The 21597-nt window shown below is 38.2% G+C and overlaps 1 pseudogene; it reads right to left on the bottom strand.

The window, feature by feature from the left end:
* Window positions 1–17069: 17069 nt before the first annotated feature.
* Window positions 17070–17373, bottom strand: LOC132367808 (histone H4-like; annotated as a pseudogene).
* Between the last annotated feature and the right edge of the window lie 4224 nt (window positions 17374–21597).

The following is a 21597-nucleotide window of genomic DNA, read 5'->3' as shown; positions in this document are numbered from 1 at the left end:
AAAGGCTGTATGTAGAATGAATGGGTGAAGATGTTTGTAGACTATGGGAAATGAGTCAGCAGAAAGGGAGAGGTTGAAGACAGTGAGGGAAAACCTGATAGAAGGGATTTCTTTGAAAGGCATGTCTTACACAAGTGGTATTAAGAGTGCAACTGGGGAGCCAGACGATGGCAACTGGAAGTTGACAGAGTTAGGCTTGATGTTCTTGGTCTTCTCTGAGAAGTAGGGAAGCAAAGCTATCCAATAAATGTGATGCAGAGGAGAATGGGGTGAGAGGCAACCAAAGCCCTATAAGGAACATTCTGAAGGGTATTTTTAGCTCCTGAGCTCCCGGCCAGGTGGACTGGGGGCTTTGTCAGGCCAGCATTAGTGTTCAACTTTTCCTTCTGCTCAATTTGGCTTCCTCCCCGGACCTTTGACAGGTGTTTATCCCTTATAAATATCTTGCCACCTGAACTTCTCAGAGTCAGCTCCTGGAGATCTTAATCATAGAAGCACATGTACTTGGAAACACTCTAAAGATTTGATTTTCAATGGACATTATACTTGATAGCATTTTTTTTTCTAGTTTTACTTTACAGTTGACCCTTGAACAACACAGGTTTGGACTGCATGTATCTACTTATATGAGGATTTTTTCCAACAAATTTGTACTAGAGTACTACACAGTCCATGGTTGGTTGAACTGAAGGATGTGAAACTGTGGATACAGAGGAAAGAAATCTCTTTGTATGTTTGCTTTTCCCAGGTTTTAATCTCTCATTATCTAGAATATAATTGAAAAATAATATTTAAAAATAGAATATATTTCCCAATAAGATGAAATACTTTCACCCAAATTCTCACTTGGTTATAAAGAATTTCCCTATATTTAAATTTTTATAAAGGTTCTCATATTACATAAATAATTTCTCAATCATGTTATTTGAATTACAAAGTTATGTTCTTTGAAGAACCATTGGCTTGAAGTGACCTCAAAAAATGCCAGTTTTGGATGCCTAAATAAGTCAAGTAATGGAATAAGCTTAAAAAAAAAAAAGAAAGAAAGAAATTAGACCAAGAAACATAACCAGATTTACCATAGTCATTATTCCTGGTTTGGGAGAGAATGGCTTCAACCTGAAATCATTTTTTGTCATTTAAAACAGACTTTTTGGTGAGATCCCCTTAAAAAGAAATACAGGTTTCCAATTAAATTTGCTGGAGCAAAGACATGAATTTCTCTCTGCTGCTTCCAGAAAACAGTAATGAAAATGGCAGCCAGTGGTTAAATGGTATAAGACCACACAAGGACAAAGACAGGAGAGGCGATGACAACAGATTGTAAATATCAATAACATTTTGAAAACTGGAAAATTGGTGAATAGTATTTGACTTAACAGAACTGAGAAAGCTGACACTTAAGTGGGAAAGCCAAATAGCAAAAAAGAAGTAAACCATTCCAAAGACAGAAAACTCCAACATTATTTAGGAGGCAGTGGTACATTGGAAGAAACAAACAAAAACAAACAAAAGTAACTCTGAGAAAGCAGAGACAATTCAGGGAGAATGATAAAACAAAAACAATTATGGAAAAAGAAACCTTTCAGAGAGATAAAGTATTGCATTCATAAAGTACTAACAGGGTATTATAAAAATATTTAGAGAATAAATAAACTCTTAAAAAGTGAAAATAAAAAAGCAGAAATTTCAACGTCTGTATGTTGCCGGAAAGGTTGAACAAATAAAGAGGTTGAACAAAGGGATGGAAAATAGGAGAGAAAAAAATATTTAATTAAAGGGAAATTCACATAACATACACTTACTATTTTAAAGTGTATGATTCAGTGTTTTTAGTGCACTCATGATGTTGTACAATCCTCTCCCTCTAGTTTCCAAACTTTTTCATCACCCAGAAGAACACACTGTAAAATATGTTTTAAATGAACGAAACTAGCTAGAGGGTCCGACATCTGACTAACAGAAAAAGAAAACAGAGAAAATTGTGGGAAAGAATTATCAAAGAAATAATTCAAGACAAATTTCCAGAGCTGATGGATTTGCATTTCCTGATTGAAAGGACACACTGTGCCTTTTTCATGCTATGCCCAACAAAGTGTGAGAAAAGACTAACACTAAGATACATCCAAATAAAATATTAGAATATCAGGGATGAAGAGAAAAATCCTAAAACTTTCCAAGACAAAACACAAGTTACATGAAAATAATTGGGTATCACAATAACTTCAGATTTTGCCATAGCACCCTGGAAGATAATGGAGCAATGCATTTAAAACTGTAGGTAAAATTATTTCCACCTAGAATTCTATACCTAGCTAAATCATTAATCAACATGGGGGAAAATGTGACATTTCAAAATGCAAGATTTCAAAACCTTTATCTCCTTTCCTTTCTTAGAAAGCTAGTGAGAATGTAAACTGAGAAAGAAGATGTGGGGGGCAGGAGAAAAGGAGATCTACCAGAGGAAAGAAGTCAAGAGTGTTTTGATGATGGTGAGGATGATGATGATGATGACAGGAGGTCCCAAGATGGCACAAAAAGACAGAGATTCAGGAGGGATTTTTCCCCATAGGAAATGAAACATATATTGCAACAGATTAACTAAAGTGTTTAGACATATTGAACAAAGATTTACAGTTTTCCTTGAAAGTTTGAGGATGAATTAGTAACAGGTACATAGAAGACAAAGCAAATGAAAACAAATGAGGCAATGATTAATGCCAGGAAAGAAAAACAAAAATACCGTACAATAATGAAAATGTTATTATAGCAAACAAGGTGGCTCATTTGTGAATCGTAATATAAGCATAATAAAGTAAACACTGAATATTGATTTAACCCCAAATTGTGATACTACACTATAAAGATGGAGAGAGAGAGAGAAGGTGGCAGAGGGAGACATATATAAGAGAGATTAAACCCTTATCTTTCAAAGTAGGAAGTCAGGAGATATTATCTAAAACTTTTTTTGAAAAATCAAGAAATTCTAGAATAACCCACTTAGAAATAGGAAGGTGAATACTAAGAGAAAAAAAAAACCAAAAAAAACCCCTAACAGACTTGATAGCAGTGGCCACTAGAAACTTGGAATCAGGGATGAAGAGTATAGATCAGAAAACTGCTGGTTTTTGTTCTTATTGTTAAAAATGCTGTAATACTCTCCGATTGTTTAAATTAGTTACCCGTACTATTAAGCATTCTATTAAGTAGTTATTTGGTGAATATCATGAATATTACATATAGTATGAATAAAAATAACTGCCTTAATCTTCCTTACATAGATATTTATGACTTAGAATAAAATGTCCAATTATAGCTCACATACAGATTCAATACTTAGTCTTAAGCAACTTAGATGGAAGTGAAAATGGTGTGCTAGAAAATTATGATGATTTCAAATGTGGCTCTCTTGGTGACAAAAATAGTGATGATGGAGAGGCCTGTGAAGAATTTGAATCAAATTGTTTAATGAATATATATGAGTAGGAAAACATCCTAAAATAATATTAGATAACATGTTATTATAAATATGTATACATGTATGTGTAAATAAATTATTAAATGATTTTTACTATGTCTTCAAAGTTTCTAAAATATTATATATTCTAGTAGGGCAAAAAAACGCAACACCTCACTATTTTTGTATCTTCTCATTAGGAAAATAAGGGATTGATTTAATTTCGAGGTCCCTTTATATTTAGGAAAATTTGGTAGTTGCTTCCTGCATTGTTCTCTGAAGCTACTAGTAATTACATGTGAATCAGCTTAAGAATCTACCACTAACTAGTTTTTCTTTCTTTGTCCATCCTATATAGTCACTGAAAACATGCTTGTGTGAAATACGTGTGTTGTGTTATGTCTCATACTGTCATCTTAATTAATTAAAAATTAAATCTTCCATACAACTCAAAATATTCTGGTAAGTAATCTTAGTCTATACACTTTAGGAAAAGCTAAAAATCATTCACTCATTCATTTGAGATTGAAATTATCTGATATAATTTTCATTGACAGGCTCTTAAAGTTAAAGGAAAGTCTACAGATTTATTAACCCAGAAGGAAGGGACAAAATGTATGCTATATAATTTTATAATTGAGAATTTAAACTGTAAAAGAAAAAATATCCAATAAATGTCTCATCTCTTGTGTTTTAACCCTATCCAAAATTAATCCCACGCTTTTGGCCACATCCCTGACAATGGAGTCTTTCATTATAATTCTGTGATGTTAGCCTGGGGTCTAGGAACATCCCTGAGAAGACAAAAAGGAGGAATCACCAAGGAAACCACTATAGAAATTCCAATTATCTTTTCGGTGCTTTACAACTGATAGCTGAATACCTTTTGCACATGGTCACTCTTGTGATAGGGATGCTTCAGGGTTCATCTGTGGCAAGATTGTGTGTGGAAAACCTTGGACTTCCAAAGAATAAAGAAATCAAAAACCCCTCCAAAACAAAAACAAAACATCAAACCAAAATAAAAACCAGACTACGCGTCTTCCTAATAGAGAAGGAATACTTCCTTCACTGTATTTATCAAAGAGATCATTCTGATGCAGATAACAGCAGTGGAGCCAAATTATTCATTTTTTTTCAGTTGTTTATAGATGTCACTAGAAAAGGTTTCAGTGCGTTTAGACAGGGAAGAGGGAGTGCACCTTTTTCACCTGTTCCTCTTCCTGGGAGAGCCAAGTCTCTCTAATAATTTCTAAGGGAAATATGATTTAACTGCATAGCTTCCTGTAAATAAATGCATTTTCTTATTTAATATGGTAGTGAAGAAATCCATTTTTTAAAAATAAATTTATTTATTTATTTTTGGCTGTGTTGGGTCTTTGTTGCTGCGTGCGAGCTTTCTCTAGTTGTGGCGAACGGGGGCGACTCTTCATTGCGGTGCATGGGCTTCTCACCGTGGTGGCTTCTCTTGTTGCGGAGCACGGGCTCTAGGCACGTGGGCTTCAGTAGTTGTAGCACGCAGGCTCAGTAGTTTGGCTCACAGGCTCTAGAGCACAGGCTCAATAGCTGTGGCGCACGGGCTTAGTTGCACAGCAGCATGTGGGATCTTCCTGGCCCAGGGCTCGAACCTGTGTCCCCTGCGTTGGCGGGCAGATTCTAAACCACTGCGCCACCAGGGAAGTCCCAAGAAATCCATTTTTATCTGCATCTCCTTTTAGTATTTTTTAGAATGAGGTATTAAATGGTAATAACAAAGTTCTCTTTGTTTTCCTTTCTTTGAGAGTTTGTTACTGACTACTTACAACATTTCATCATAAAGGGGAAAATAACCCAAGAATTATCTGACCTTTAATGACTTCATTTTAACAAATAGATACAAAAAGAGAAGCAAGATGAAGGACATCCTCTTAACCTATTCAGATGGAAATGTCAATCAAGAGGAAACATTCTATAAATGTGTATTGATATAAGCAAAGTTGCATTATCTGCCAGCATTGTTATGCTGTGCAAGAAAATACTTCCAGTGCTAAGAAGCAATAGCTAACTATTGTTTTCATATTTCTATTTTTTATGTTTTGATATAAAGCAACATCTATGTTAAAAAAATAGACAGGGGGAGGAAAAGGAGAGAAATTAGGGTAGGCTATAAAGGTTGTAAAACTCCTAACTGGTGTGCTTACAGGGCATGATGGCCACTGAATAGATCCATTAGTCATAATTGTTGCTGTCAGGAGCCAGTTAAATGGCTGTCTCTGAGGAGGTCACCTTCCACATATGAGCTGCCCTACACTGAGTATTAGACTTGTCAGGAGGCTGAATCCTGACTCTTCTGGACAAACCTTAAAAATCTTTTTTTTTTTTTTTTTTTTACTTAATAGAAATGAAATAGCAAAGCTTAAAAGTAATTTAGTGTTTCTAAACTGAACTAAAATACATAGCGTACATAGTGGTGATAACACTAGAAAAGCTTTATTGTTTGCTGTCCTGTTCCCAACCTGTGCTGGGTAGTCTCCGTTTGCCTCTTTAGAGCCACTCAGCCTCTCCACCAGGCTCTGGGCTGACCTCTGCATCAAAAGGAATTCCTTGCCCTCTGACTTCCATTTGGACTCAGCCCATAGGAAGTCCTAGTGGGGACTGAAGGATGGAGGAGAGGGAATTTTTATTTCCCTGCTCTTGGATATTTAATTCCTTGGTGTCTTCTTTCTTGGGCCTTGTGCTCCACCAAGGACCACAGCAGGGCCAGGTGAGGGTGAGGCAAGTGAGGTCTTGGGCGCAAAATTTAAGGGGACACTCACTCTCAGGGCTGTGCAAGGGCAGGGTCAGCTCCTGAGAGTAAGGGCCTCCTTAAATCTGATGACTAATTCCTTACATTTATCCTTCCTTTAATCAAGAGGATTCTGTTCCTTATAATCAAAGCAGTACAGACCAAAATAGTAAGGGAACAGAAATCTGAGAAGTAGCTGGAGAATACCTGGTCGTTCTAAATGAATTCTGGATTATAGGACCTAGAAACTTTACATCCCAGGCAGGACAGGCTCCATAACTTGCAAGATCTAGTGAAAAAAAAAAGTGAAAAAAAAGAAAATGTAGGGCCCTTGTTGGAAAACTCTTGAGAACTTCCAGAGAGCAATAGTAGAGCACTAAACCAAACATGGGGACTTTCTGAGTGTGAGGCCCTGTGTGACTACACGTTTCACACACCCAGGAAGCCAGCTCTTCTTCTGGGATATTTGCAAGTGAAATTGCTGATCTTTGAGGAATTGTGGAGAATTGGAGAAGCATGAGAAAATTAAGTTAAAAGTCATTTTAAAATCTTGAAATCCCTGTGACAGCAGCATGGGTTTCTCATGCATCTTTTTGGTCCAGGGTGTTTACTAAACCCGTGGTGAGAACTTAGCAGCAACAATTATAACTAATACTCACCGAGCTCTTATTATGGGCCCATGGCCTGCTACATGGTGAGTATTCCTCTTTGTTGAAGGAATGGATGGATAGGTGAAATTCAGAAACTGGCTAAGGGTTTTATATGAATGATCTCATTTAATCCTTAAGCAACCTCATGAAGTAAATATTATTATTATCCCCATTTTATAGATAAGGAAAATGACACCTGGGGAGTTAAAGCAATTTGCCCAAGGTCACGTGGTTAATTAACCTCTGGGATTGGCACCCGTACTCCTCTGATTTCAAAGTCTAAACCCTTAACCACTCTGCCCATAGTAGGCACTTGGGAATAATTGATTGGTTTTTGGATTATCTTTTGCTATTAACTGGGTCATAAGTCTAACAACTTTACTAACCTGACACCAGCAAATAATAATTATTATTCAAAACCTTAGAAATTCCAACTAGTAAATACTAACCGTACAAGAGACTCTGATCATATACAGGACATTCTCTCCTTAGGCAGATATATTCTCAGACATTTTTTTTCCAAAGCAGTTCTCTTTGTTTTATTTTTTTTAAATTAGTTATCTATTTTCTACATATTAGTGTATATATGTCAATCTCAATCTGACATTTTTTATTTATTTATTTAAATTTATTTATTTATTTATTTTTGGCTGCATTAGGTCTTTGTTGCTGCGTGCAGGCTTTTCTCTAGTTGCAGCAAGCGGGGGCTACTCTTCCTTGCAGTGCACGTGCTTCTCATTGCGGTGGCTTCTCTTGTTGCGGAGCATGGGCTCTAGGTGTGTGGCTTCAGTAGTTGTGGCGCACGGGCTTACTTGCTCCGTGGCATGTGGGATCTTCCCAGACCAGGGCTCGAACCCATGTCCCCTGCATTGGCAGGTGGATTCTTAACCACTGCGCCACCAGGGAAGTCCCTCAGACATTTTAAAATTATCTTTCTGCTCTTCTGTCATAGGGCAAGGGGAAATTATTATATCCTGGATATAATATATGATATATTGTATCACAGATACCTACAATCTTATAAATGTGTCATGCTAATTAGAACTCGATAGTCATGAAATCGCATGTAGATAAAATTATGTGTATACGAAAAAGCTACACATCTGAACCCTTAGTGACAAATTTCAAGGAGTAGAACTCTTAAAGAAGAAAAATCCCTTAAGAATGGAATGTATACGTCGATACTGGTGAAAGCAGATCTACACTTCTCCCATCATTTTATGCAAGGTCCTGTATCCAGTACCAGTCTTGTGAAATCCCCAGGCTGTAGGAGTGTCTCCAAATCTGGGAGCAGCCCAGGACAAGCTTTCTCTCAGCTGGATGCAGCAATCTCTAAGTACCTCAGTGTGCACAGCAGGAGAGCAAACCTCTGAACCTGAGTGTATGGTGACTGCTCGGTTCACCACCTATTGGCCATTCTTGCAAAGGAGGCACCATTCTCTCACAAAAGTAGATTAGTGCAGCAACACGTAATAAAAATAAAAAGTAGGAGAGATTAAAAGAAAGAAAGCAGAGAGGAGAGAGAAAATATAGTATCAAACAGATGCTGGAGAGAACAGCTGTGTTCCCTACAAGGGTAAAAGGGGGCAAGAACTGCCTGCCTTGCTCCCCAGTACAGTAAATCTTCCAGGTGTGATGTGCCTCAATTGTCCTCCATTCCCCTCAAAACTCACCTCACATACACAGACATCCGCACCATAGTTGTCACTACGAGTGCTGCACCCAGCTTCTACTGGCTCCTGTGCACTGGTAGTGCACATTTCTTCCTAACTCCATATTCACTGACACCACTTGCATCGTTTGAAATCAGCCACAGAGTATTTACACCGAAGAAATCAACAAGCACTACAATTTTTTCCTTAGTGTTTTAGTCTGTTTGGGCTGCTATAACAAAATATCATAGACTAGGTGGCTTTTAAACAACAGAATTTTAATTTTTCACAGTTCTGAAAGCTGAAAGTCAGAGATCAGCATCATCAGGCTAGGGTAAGGGCCACCTCCAGGTTGCAGACTTATCGTCCTATCCTCAGATGGCAGAAGGGGGCTAGGGAGTTCTCTGGAGTTAAGTAAGTGCCTAGGCGAGGGGTTATGTCTAAATCTGGGGTGAGGTGGGATGGGGACAGGACCATAGCTAAGGAAGCAGCAACAGAACCAATTGCTACTTTTTTTATACAGCAGGTTTTTATTAGTTATCCATTTTATACATATTAGTGTATATATGTCAATCCCAATCTCCCAACCAATTGCTACTTTTGCATACATTCTCCACAAATACAAAAGCCAGGAGCAAAGGCAAATGACTTCTTCCTTGTAATGCCCTCTTTTTCTGGTTAAAGAAAATTCTTTAGAAATCTTATAGTTCTGTAAGTCTCATAGGACAGAACCGAATCACATGGCCACACCTTGCTATAATGGAGTCTGGGAAAGTATCTGGCAAAGGTGAACAAAATAGCCATAATGGGCTTGTGTTAGGGTAAGTAAAATACAGTGTGTGGGTCAAATCTAGACCTTCACCTGTTTTTGTAGAGCCTGCAAGCTAAGAATAATTTTTACATTAAAAAAATATCAGTACAAGGACTTCCCTGGTGGCGCAGTGGTTAAGAATCCGCCTGCCAATGCAGGGGACATGGGTTCGAGCCCTGGTCCGGGAAGATCCCACATGCTGCGGAGCAAGTAAGTCTGTGCGCCACAACTACTGAAGCCCGTGCACCTAGAGCCTGTGCTCCACAACAAGAGAGGTCACCGCAATGAGAAGCATGCGCACCAGAATGAAGAGCAGACCCTGCTTGTCGCAACTGGAGAAAGCCTGCGCACGGCAACGAAGGCCCAACACAGCCAAAAATAAATAAATAAAATAAATAAATTTAAAAAAAAGAAACTACTACTCTACAATGTGTTTAAAAAAAAAAAAAAACCAGTACAGATCCATCATGTCAAAATAAGAAAAGTAAGCTTTATATGTCATGCTTTTTTCCCTAGCTTTACTGAGATATATTGACACAAATATATTGACACATAATACATACACAAATAGATCTCAAATATATTGAGATATAATTGTGTAAGTTTAAGGTTTGCAATACATTTATTTGATACATTTATATATTGCAAAATGATTACACCACAGATAGCTAAAACCTCTATCACATTGAATAATTACTATTTCTTTTTTGTGGTGAGACTATTTAATATCTACTGTCTTAGCAACTTCCAATTATATAATATTATTAACTATAATTACCATGCTGTACTTTAGATCCCTAGAACTAATTCATCTTATAACTGGAAATTTGTACCCTCTGACCAATATCTCCCATTTCCCCCACACCCCCAGTCCCCGGTAACCACCATTTTACTCTCTGTTTCTATGAGTTTGGCTCTTTTAGATTCCACATATAAGTGAGATCATACAGTATTTGTCTTTCTCTGTCTGATTTCTTTCACTTAGCATAATTCCCTCAAGATTCATCCATGTTCTCAGGATTTCCTTCTTTCTCACGGCTAAATAATATTTCATTGTGTTTACATATACCACAACTTCTTTATCCATTCATCCTTTAACAGAAACTTAGGTTGTTTCCGTATCTTGGCTATGGTAAATAATGCTTCAATGAACTTGGGAATGCAGATAACTCTTCAAGATCCTGTTTTCATTTCCTGTGTATATATACCCAGAAGTGGGATTGCGGGATCATGTGGTAGTTCTATTTTTAATTTTTTGAGCAACATCCATACTATTTTCCATAGTGGCTGTACTAATTTGCATTCCCACTGATAGTGCACAAATGTTCCCCTTTTTTCCACACCCTCACCAACACTTGTTATCTCTTGTCTTTTTGATAATAGCCATTTGTTTTGCTATTGAGTTATATGAGTTTTTTACATAGTTTGAATATTAACCCCTTATCAGATACATGATTTGCAAATACATTCTCCCGTTCCATAGGTTGCCTTTTCATTTTGTTGAGTGTTTCTTTTGCTCTGCAGAAGCTTTTCAGTTTGATGTAATCCCACTTGTTAATTTTTGCTTTTGTTGCTGTGTTTCTGGTGTCATATCCAAAAAATCATTGCCAAGACCACTGTTGAAGAGATTTTCCCATTTTCTTCTTGGAGTTTTACAGTTTCTGTTCTTATGTTTAAGTCTTTAATCCATTTTGAGTTAATTCTTTTAAGTGGTATAAGATAGGGGTCCAATTTTATTCTTATGCATGTAGTTACCCAGGTTCCCCAGCTTCATTTATTGAAGAGAATATCTTTACCCATTAAGTTTTCTTGATTCCCTTGTCAAATATCTGTTGACCATATATTCAAGGGTTTATTTCTAGGCACTTGATTTTGTTGCATTGGTCTATGTGTCCTTTTTTTTTTTTTTTTTTTTGCCAGTACCATAGTTTTGATTACTATAGCTTTGCCATGTGGTTTGAAATCAGAAACTGATGCCTCTAGCTTTGTTCTTCTTTCTCAGGATTGCTTAGGCTATTTGGGATCTTTTGTGGTTTCATACAAATATTAGGATTTTTTTTTCTATTTCTGTGAAAAAAGCAGTTGAAATTTTGATAGGGATTTCATTGAATAAAGATGACTTTGGGCAGTATGGACATTTTAACAATATCAATTCTTCTAATCCACGAGCATGGCATATTTTTCCATTTGTTTGTGTCTTTTTCATATTCTTTCATCAGAGTTTTGTAGTTTTCAGTACAGATCTTTCACCTTTTTGGTTAAATTTATTCCTAAATACTTTATTGTTTTTGATATTATTGTGAATGGGATTATTTTCTTTATTTCTTTTTTGGATGTTTTGTTGTTAGTGTATAGATGCGCAACTGATTCTGTATGTTGATTTTGTATTGTGCAACTTTACTGAATTCATTGGTTAGTTCTAACAATTTTTTTGGTGGCATCATTAGGATTTTCTACATATCAGATCATATCATGTGCAGAAAAAGATAATTTTGCTTCTTCTTTTTTGAGTTGAATGCCTTTTATTTCTTTTTCTTGCCTGATTGCTCTGGCTAGGACTTCCAGTACTATGTTGAATAAGAGTGAGTGAGAATCCCTGTCTTGTTCCTGATTATAAAGGAAAAGCTTTTAATTTTTTGCCATTGAATATAATGTTAGCTGTGGGTTTGTCATACATGGCCTTTATTATGTTGAGGTATGTTTCTTTTATACCCGATTTGTTGAGCATTTTTTATCATGAAATGTTGTTGTATTTTGTCACTTTTTTCTGCATCTATTGAGATGATCATATGATTTTTATCTTTCATTCTATTAATGTGGTGTATCACATTTATTGATTTATATATGTTGAACTATCCTTGCATCTCAAGGATAAATCCTGATTGATCATGGTGTAAAATCTTTTTATGTGCTGTTGAATTTGGTTTGCTAACATTTTGTTGAGAATTTTTGCATCTATATTCATTATGGATATTGGTCTGTAGTTTTCTTGTAGTGTCCTTACTTATCTGGTTTTGGTATCAGGGTAATGTTGGCCTCATAAAATGTGTTTGTTAGTGTTCCCTTTTTTTTTTTCTAGAGTGTTCCTTCCTTTTTAATTTTTTGGAAGAGTTTGAGAAAAATTGGCATTAATTTTTCTTTAAATGTTTGGGAGAATTTACTAGTAAAACCACCTGGTCCTGGGCTTTTTTGTTTCCTGCGAGTTTTTTGATTACTGATTCAATCTCTTTACTCTTTGGTCTATTCAGTTTTTCTATTTCTTCATGATTCAGTCTTGGTAGGTAGTGGGTTTCTAGGAATTTTTCCATTTCTTAAAATTATCCAGTTTGTTGGTGTATAATTGTTCATAGCAGTCTCTTATGATCTTTCTTTTGTAATTCTGTGGTATAAGTTGCAATATCTCCTCTTTCATTTCTGATTTTATTTATTTAACTGTTTTCTTAATTTTTCTTCGTCTAGCTAAAGGTTTTTCAATTTTGTTTATCTTAAAAAAAAACAGTTCTTGGTTTTATTAACTTTTTCTATTGTTTTTCTGGTCCTTCTTTCATTTATTTCCTTCTGCTAACTTTGGGTTTAGTTTGTTCTTCTTTTTCTAGTTCCTTAAAGTGTAAAGTTAGGTTCTTTGATATCCTTCTTTTTTCTTAACGTAGACATTTATTGCTATAAACAGTCCCCTTAGAAATGCTTTTGTAACATCCCGTTAGTTTTAGTATGTTTATTTCTGGGGATCAGGGCAGGCAGTGGTGGTGACCAGAGTCAGTGCTGACTACAGAGGGCCAGCTGCAGGTATCTATGTAGTGGTGAGGACCAGTTGCAGATACATATGTAGTGATGGGGGCCAGGGCAGGCAGCAAGGGCTGGGGCCAACTGTGGACTCACTGACAGCTGTGGGATGCCAGCTGTTGTTGTGTACTACCATGGCTGCTGGGTCTTGCCATGGGTGCATGGCAGTGAAGGCCAGTGATGGGGTCTGGGCCAGGGTCATGCAGATGCCCAGCTGGAGGGGCTTAGCTGCAGGTGAGAGCAGTGGTACAGGCCAGTGACGGAAGACAGGGTCTAATCTGGTCCCACAAGCACCTGCACGGGCTCTGGTCATTGATGTGCTCTCCTGTGGCTGCACAGTCTCCTCCTGGGTATACGTATTGCAGTGGAGCCCAGTGACAGGCATCAGGCCAGTGGCATGCAAGTGCACAGCTGGAAGGGCTAACCCTGAATGTACATACAGTGGTGGGGTTCAACTCAGAGGTCTAGACTGGTGTGTTGCATTCACAGAGTTGCAGAGGCCTGGGCTGAGTTAGTGCAATCCCCCGGCTCTGGTAGGGTGAGAGGTGGGGAAGGGAACAGGGAGGGACTCAGGCGGCTGTTGTCAGTGAAGATGAATATCTGTGGGGTGAAAGCTGATGACATCTTCAGGACTCCTCAGTGGCTGTTTGGGCCATTGGTTTCTTCTGTGGCCAAATCTGTCAGGTTTATCTGCAAAGCTGGTCACTTTGAACTGTAATTGCTCTAGCTGTATGGCTGCTACTGGTAGCCCTTGCTTTTCTTCCTTGTTTCGAGCCATCTCTATATGTCTCATCTTTGCAGGTCTGGGTTGGGTGAATCTAAAGTGGGATGTTTGTGCAGTGTCCCAAAAGGCTGGGGAAGCTAGTTACTCACCTTACTCTTCCTTTCCTGCTGAAGGAAACTCTTTCTAGTTGGGAAGTTTCCCCTTGGCATTGAGCCATGCTGGCTCGTGGGATGGGACGAAGCAGGCAGAGTTAAGCTGTCTTCCCTCTTTTCTTGCAGTTGATTTCAGGTTTTTGTTCCACTGTGTTGCTGAAGTTGTTTTTTGTTTTTTTTTTCTTTTTTGGTCACGCTGTGCAGCTTGTGGGATCTTAGTTCCCCCACCAGGGATTGAACCCAGGCCCTCAGCAATGAAAGCACAGAGTCCTAACCACTGGACTGCCAGGGAGTTCCCTGTTGCTGAAGTTTCTTAGGTGGACCCCAGAGCTCTCCCAGAACTGTTTTTGTTTGTGGTAACTGTCTAACTGTTGATCTTTGTGGGAGGAGGGAGGCTGAGGTCTCCTATCACACCATTTTTTTTGACGTCACTCATCTTTTATGTCATGCTTTTAAAGGCACAATGGATATGGATTATTTTGCTTTCAAAATAGTTGACAAAGTATGTGTTTATTGTACAGTGACACTATAACTGTGTGAAAAGATTACACTTTGTATTGACATTCCCAGATTCATCACAATGTTCCCAACTCACAGGAAATCAATGATCAGAAAAATATGCATATTTAAAATGCAACATATCACAGCAGAATTTCTCCACAAAAATAAAAATGAAAAAATTGCAACCATAGTAAATTTCTGAGTGGCTCATTTGTTAGTTGAGCAAGGAAAGCCGTTTACTGATGGTGAGTTAATTAAGTCATGTTTGCTTGCAGCAGCTAAAGACATATTTCTGGAGAAAATAAACTTGTTTAAGACCAGTAGCCTTTCACTGAGAACAGTTCCTTGAAGAGTTGAGGACACTGGGAGCAACATCAATAGTTAATTAAAAAACAAAGTATTAAACGATTTCCACAGGTTTTCCTTGTCTCTTGATGAATTGACAGATGTTACTAATACTGTTCAGTACATTGCTTATTCAAGGAGTCAATGCTGAGTTTGACCGAAGAATCAGCCTCTACAAATTGTCTGCGTGGAACAACTATAGATGAGAATATTTTCAAAGAAGTTGAGAAAGCTTTAATTCAGTACAACCTGAAGTGGAATATGCTAAGATGAGTTCCAACTGATGGTGATAAAAATATGTGTGGAGCAGAGAAGGCTTACCTGGACAAATTTATAAAGCTTGTGAAATGATAGGTATTTAAAGCCTGTGGTTAATCATTGTGTTATTCATCAGTGGGTCATTTGCAGAAAGTTTTTCAATTTCTTGTGCTTTTGAACCAGTAGCCTCCATGTTAAACTTCATTTACTCTGGTGGACTTAGCAATCATCAGTTCTGTGAACTTTTGTCAAAAATAGAAGCTGAATATTTTGCCTTGCCCTACCATACAGCAGTTTGATGGCTTAGCAGTGGTAGTTTTAACGCAATTTTTGAACTCAGGCCTGAGACTGAATTTTTTTGAAATGAGAACTTCCCTCGATCACTATTATTGAACACTGGTTTTGAAAATTCACTTTTGCTGCAGACTTGGTCATATTTCTCAATATAAAATTACAAGGCAGACAGTGCCCATATGCAAATGTAATGCTGTGGGAAAGTCATTTTAAGAACAACTGATGCTGTTTGAATCACAAGTAATGTCAAGCTGTTTAATATACTTCCTGTGCTGTCAAAGTTTTAAAAAGAAGCAAGATCTTCATTCCCACAAAAATTTGCAGGAGATATATTCTCTACGCTTAAACTACAGTTCCAAAAGCATTTTTTGGATCTTAATGCATGTGGAAAGGAAATTTCCATATTTCAAAATCCATGTAACTTTGCAGCTATCTTCCACCTAACCTTCAATTGGAAGTGATTAATCTGCAATATAATGACATGGTAATTGGCAAATATCAAGAGAAGAACCTAATAGAATTCTGTAAATTACTTCCAAGTGATAAATATGCTCAATTAAAATCATACTCTCATAGATTGATATCAGTATTTGGCCATATCTATCTGTGTAAAAGGTGTTTTCAAAGATGAAATGCATAAAATCACATTATAGATCAGCATTAACAGATGAATATTTGGAACTGATTTTGATGACAGGGAATACAAACTTTGAATCCCAATTAAATGAACTATTATCTTCCAACAAAGAATTCCATTCTTCTCATTAGTAGACCTGAATTACAAATGATTGTGCTCAATTATCATTACACTTTGGATTTCATCAATAAAAGTTTTGTGGAAATTTGTTTTCTTTCTTTTAAGTTTCTATATAATATCCTCAATTTTGCCTCTTGGTTCACAAACCTAAAATATTTACTTTCTGGCTCATTACAGAAAAAATTCGCCGACCTCTGGTTTTGATCAGTCCTATTCTATCCCCTGAGACTGGAGACACTGCTGGGTCAAATAAAAATCGGTATTGTTTTAACATGGGAATTCCATTAAAATAATGTATCTTTATATTAGCAAGGATCTGATGGTGTCATATGAGTAAGAAAAGTGATTGGTTACAGTTAATATGGATACATGGCTACATCATCCCTATTGCTCCAGCTGACACTGAGCAAACCACCAGACATGAGGTGGCTGAGGCTATTCTAGACCAGCCAAGCTGCCAGCTGACTGCAGACACATAAGTAGACTCAGGAGGAACCAGCAAAAGCCAGCCTATATCAGAAGAATTGCCTAAGCAACCCACAGGATCCTGAAAAATGAATAAATGTTTCTTTTTTTGTTTGTTTGTTTGTTTAGGTAGCCAGTCTTTTTATCAGCACCATTTGCTTGTGCTCATCTATTGTACCCCTTTTTAGAAGACCTATTTCTTTTGCTTTGTTAAAAAAAAAAAAACCCGATTTCCCAGCACCTTAGTGTGACAAAATGTTCCAGGATTAAATTATGTAATTGCATTGCAAAATAATAATGCATCTACCTTGCAGCAGCCTTATGCAAACTGCTATTTGATTTTACCTACTCAGATTTAACAATTCTGCAATACACAACAACCCTTTATGTGACTTCATGGGATGCCCTGAAAAGGGCTCTTTTTTTCAATGTTGAGTTATGGCAGATCCTGTACTCTCAGCCACCAAAGCCCTAGAGTACATCCCTGGGGTTTGAGCTTGTAGACCACCATGGCTGTGACTGCTTTGGGCTTGGCATACTCTGTGTAGGTGACTGTATCCTGCATCATGTTCATCAGAAAGACTTGGAGTACCCTGCTGGTCTCCCCTTGGAAGAGGCTAGAGATGGGCTTAAAGCCCCCATGCTGGGCCAGACACTGGATGGCAGGCTTCCTGATCCCCAGGTTTTTGCACAGCATTTTTCCATGGTGCTTGGCCCCTCCCTTCCCTGGGCCTTTTCCACCCTTACCATGACTAGACATGGCTGCTTTTGCAATATAAACATTTGTGATTTTAAGCCGTTAAGTTCTGGGGTGGTTTGTTACACAGCAAAAGCTAACTGTTGTAGGTAATCAAGGTAAGATTGATTGAGAGATATCTTTTTTTTGCCCCTTCACTGTGCCCCAGGAGATGGACCTATATGAACAGCATCATGGGGTTCCCTTGAGTCAGAAGATCAGAAAGAGAGAGGACAACGAGGGAGGTCAAAGTATTAACTCCTGGGCTCTCCTCTCCCTGTTGAGTCACTGTGGACTGGCTGTGTTCCTTGACCAAAGCTCCCAATTCCTGTCAGGTAGTCCCTATGTACACAGCCTTCTCCATGTTTGGTAACTACTCCTTATTCTTGCCCCTTTAGGCTCAGAGGTGATTTTTGGGGCCTCAATGTTCCTGAGTTTCCCTTGTGATCTCTTTATTCCATGCCCACACCTTTGTTTATAGTCCCTTATTAAATGCTTCTCCATTTTCCTAATTTGATTGTGCCATCTGTTTCCTGCTGGGACCCTGACTGAGAGAGTAGGCCTTATCCAGGAGATAATATCTCAGCAAAGGCTTGAATGATTCAATGGAATGAGTCATGAGAATATGTGGGGGGAAGTGCCAAGATCCTGCAGCAGCAAGTAGGCAGAGTGATTGGAGTGGAGTGGGCTGGGGTGAGTGTAGAAGGCAAGGTCAAAGATTAACAGGCAGTGTGTATGTGTGTGTGTGTGTGTGTGTGTGTGTGTGTGTGTGTGTGTTGGGGATGGAGGTGCATGGTACACGGAGACAGACCATGTATAGTTTGTGGACCTTTGTAAGGGCTTGGGCTTCTCCTCTAAAAGAAATGGGGAGCCATTGGAGCCCTCTACTCGCATCTAATTAAGTCTAATAAGACTACTTTCTGTTATGTGTCGACAGTGGAGCCCTGTGACTCAGTTCTGAATTTCTCCTCCCAGTTTCGTTCCTGCTGATGAATGTGTGGGCGTGTTGAGCTAGCCCAGCATGCTTGGGCCTGAGTTCAAGGCTTTGTGCCTCTCCTGATGCTGTGGGGGACATGACCTTCTCTTACAGTACAGGATTCACACTACAGTGTCTTTTTTTGTTAGCATATTCTTTTCAGTTCAGTTAATGATTTGGGAGTGGACACATTTTTCTTACTCTCTTTCTTTTTTTGTTGTTGTTAAAGTCAATAGGCGCTTCTATACTGACTTCAAAAAGTGTACTTATCTAAAGGGTCTGGTACAATAGAGAACTGCTTAACTACTTCAGGGGTAATAATACAAGGAGTTTAACAGAGAAATGCTGTCTGCTTGCTTACCTCTGCAAGACGGTGGTTTGTCCTGAATATTTAAAAGGCAAAGAGTCCATTTGCATGTATTGCATGTAGGATCTAAGCCTATCCAGAAAATAATATACAGATTTGAAGTCTGTTTTGATCCTTCAATTGAAATTTCCATCTGAGCCGGGGCTTCTGATATTAGGTCTAGACCACCCTCTGCAGGTTACATGAATGAAGTTGATTCTTCTCCCATGGCCCCCATCTGGATCCAGTCTCTCCCTGCTGTTTCTCAAAAATTCTCCCCAGGCTGACTCTCAGGGAATATAGACTCCACATATCTATATCAGATATGGGTGTGCCTGACTCAGTCAAGCTGATTTTTCCTAGGTTTTACCCCAATCAAAATGTCACTCCACACAGTAGCTGTATTCCCTCAGGCCCCATTCTTTGCTTTCAGCTCAGAAGGAAACCAAGCTACTTAGCTAATCTGATTAATTAAGCAGGCAGGAGACTTCTCTTCCTGGCTAACAACACAGCTGGCCTATCAGAACCAGTTTTAATCTTTGTTGTCTAACCTTGACCCTGATTTCTTTTTAAATTTGTTATTATTATTTTCAAACATTTCTAGCCCTGCTCATGAAATGGGCTGTTCCAATGGGTATGCAGTAGAAAGAGAACTGGACTTTGTCCCTCTGCAGTCTTAATTTCCCTCGCCAGCAATTGACAGTTAAACTAAATCAGTAAAACATCAAAAAATTTTGATAATCAACACAGGACTTTAAGGTCGTTAAAGTAAACAAAACTCCCAACAACTTAACCTACTAATTATTAGGAGAGAACTTTTTTTTTTTACATTAAAAATTTTTTTTAGCATTTAGTTCTCTTTTTATTTACTTTTTCTTTTTTTTAAATTAATTTTTATTGGAGTATGGTTGCTTTACAATGTTGTGTTAGTCTCCACTGCACAACAAAATGAATCAATCAGCCATACACATACAGATATACCCTCCCTTTTGGACTTCCCTTCCATTTAGGTCACCACAGTGCATTAGGTAGAGTTCCCTGTGCTATACAGTATATTCCCAAAGAGAGAACATTTTTAACAGAAAAAATCAAAGCATAACCTCAAAAAGAACAGTCCTTTACACTGAATAAATTTATTTTTATGAAAACTTAATACATTGTCTTTATTTTTCATTTCAGCACTTAGTTAAAACTTTGTCATAGACTGGCAGCTTCTGACATCCTTTCTGGTTCTAAGAGTCTATACCTCTAGTCTTGTACAAATAACTCTCCAGGATGAGCTGGCTCCTTGAGGCTCTGGATTGTGTATTTCATCTTGATATCTCTCATGTCTAGCACAGTGCCAGGTATAGCAATAGATTAAATAAATTAAAAGGTGGAACAATCCTTCCTGAACTACAGTCATGTATGGAAGGAGTATATCCCAGAAGTAGGGTGAGTATATCCCAGAAGAGGGTGAGTCCTTGTGCTTCCAGCCTAGCCCAAGATCTGCAGCAAGCTGTTGTCAGTTCTAGGTTGTTGGTTTAACAGCCTAAATCCCTCAATCCTGCCCAAAATCAGAATCTAGGGGAAGTGTCAGAAGTGAAAAATCACAGACTCACCATCTTTCTTTAAATGGGCGTTTCCCCAAACACTCCTAAAACCAGACTTTCTATAACAGATGCAGTACATTTATTTATTGAGAGCCAGAGTGCCTCTTGATCAAGATGCTTTACTCCTTGTGCCTGATTTTCATTATTTATAAAATGTGTGTAATAACTGTGCCTGCTTCATAAAGTTGGATTAAATGAGTTGACATACATTGAAAGGTGCTGTTCACATAATTAAATGTTCAATTGTAACTTTGACTAATGTATCTCAAAAAATAAGGAAATAGAAAAAGAATTTTTAAAAAGAATTAAAATAGTCATAAAAGAAGTGCTGATGTAGTTGGAATTATTAAGCCTGAATAGGGGGGGCTTCCCTGGTGGTGCAGTGGTTAAGAATCTGCCTGCCAATGCAGGGGACACGGTTTTGATCCCTGGTCTGGGAAGATCCCGCATGCCGCGGAGCAACTAAGCCCGTGCGCCACAACTACGGAGCCTGCACTCTAGAGCCCACGAGCCACAACTACTAAAGCCCGCGCTCTAGGGGCTGCGTGTTGCAACTACTGAGCCCACGTGCTGCAAGTACTGACACCCACACGCCTAGAGCCCGTGCTCCGCAACGAGAAGCCACTGCAATGAGAAGCCCACGCACCGCAACGAAGAGTAGCCCCCGCTCGCTCTAACTAGAGAAAGTCCATGTGCAGCCAAGACCTAACGCAGCCAAAAAAAAAAGACTGAAGGGGAATATCATCAAAGTCCATAAAATCAAGAAGGCAATTATAAACCTTATAACACTCCTTTCTCTCAAAGGGTAACAGAGATTGAATATATAAGTAGGTTCAAAATTAATTTAGATAAATTCTTACAGAATAAATGCATAATAGATTATTGAGAGAACTGAAGATGGTCTGTGGTATATAATTACTCTTCTGAAGTGGAGTATAGGAAACCAAATCTTTCTCACAAATGAGAAGCAGAACTTGTCAGCACATTATAAACACTTTGGAAACTTAGAAAAAGACCAATGCCAAGGCCCCACAGCAGAGCTATTAAAACAGAATCTCTAGAAATGGGGCTCAGCTACTGGTATTTTAAAAAAACCTCCCCAAATGCTTGTAAAGGTGCACTAGGGTTTAGAAACTGCTGGGTAAGTCAGGTTCTCTAGAGCAACTTAACTATTTCATCTTGTATATAATTTTCACTTCTGCCATCCACAATCAGAATTCCATTTTGTCATAACCTCATTTTTTTTTTCCTGCTGCCTCTTTTAGCTTCTGTTCCATGGTGCCAGGTGTCTTAGAGCCTTCTTATGAAAATGCTTGTTCATGCATGGGTGGACA

This window comes from Balaenoptera ricei, chromosome 6 (genome assembly GCF_028023285.1).
Source record: "Balaenoptera ricei isolate mBalRic1 chromosome 6, mBalRic1.hap2, whole genome shotgun sequence".
Taxonomy (NCBI): domain Eukaryota; kingdom Metazoa; phylum Chordata; class Mammalia; order Artiodactyla; family Balaenopteridae; genus Balaenoptera; species Balaenoptera ricei.
The sequence above is the reverse complement of the archived record's forward strand: the minus strand, read 5'-3'. Positions and strand labels throughout refer to the sequence as shown.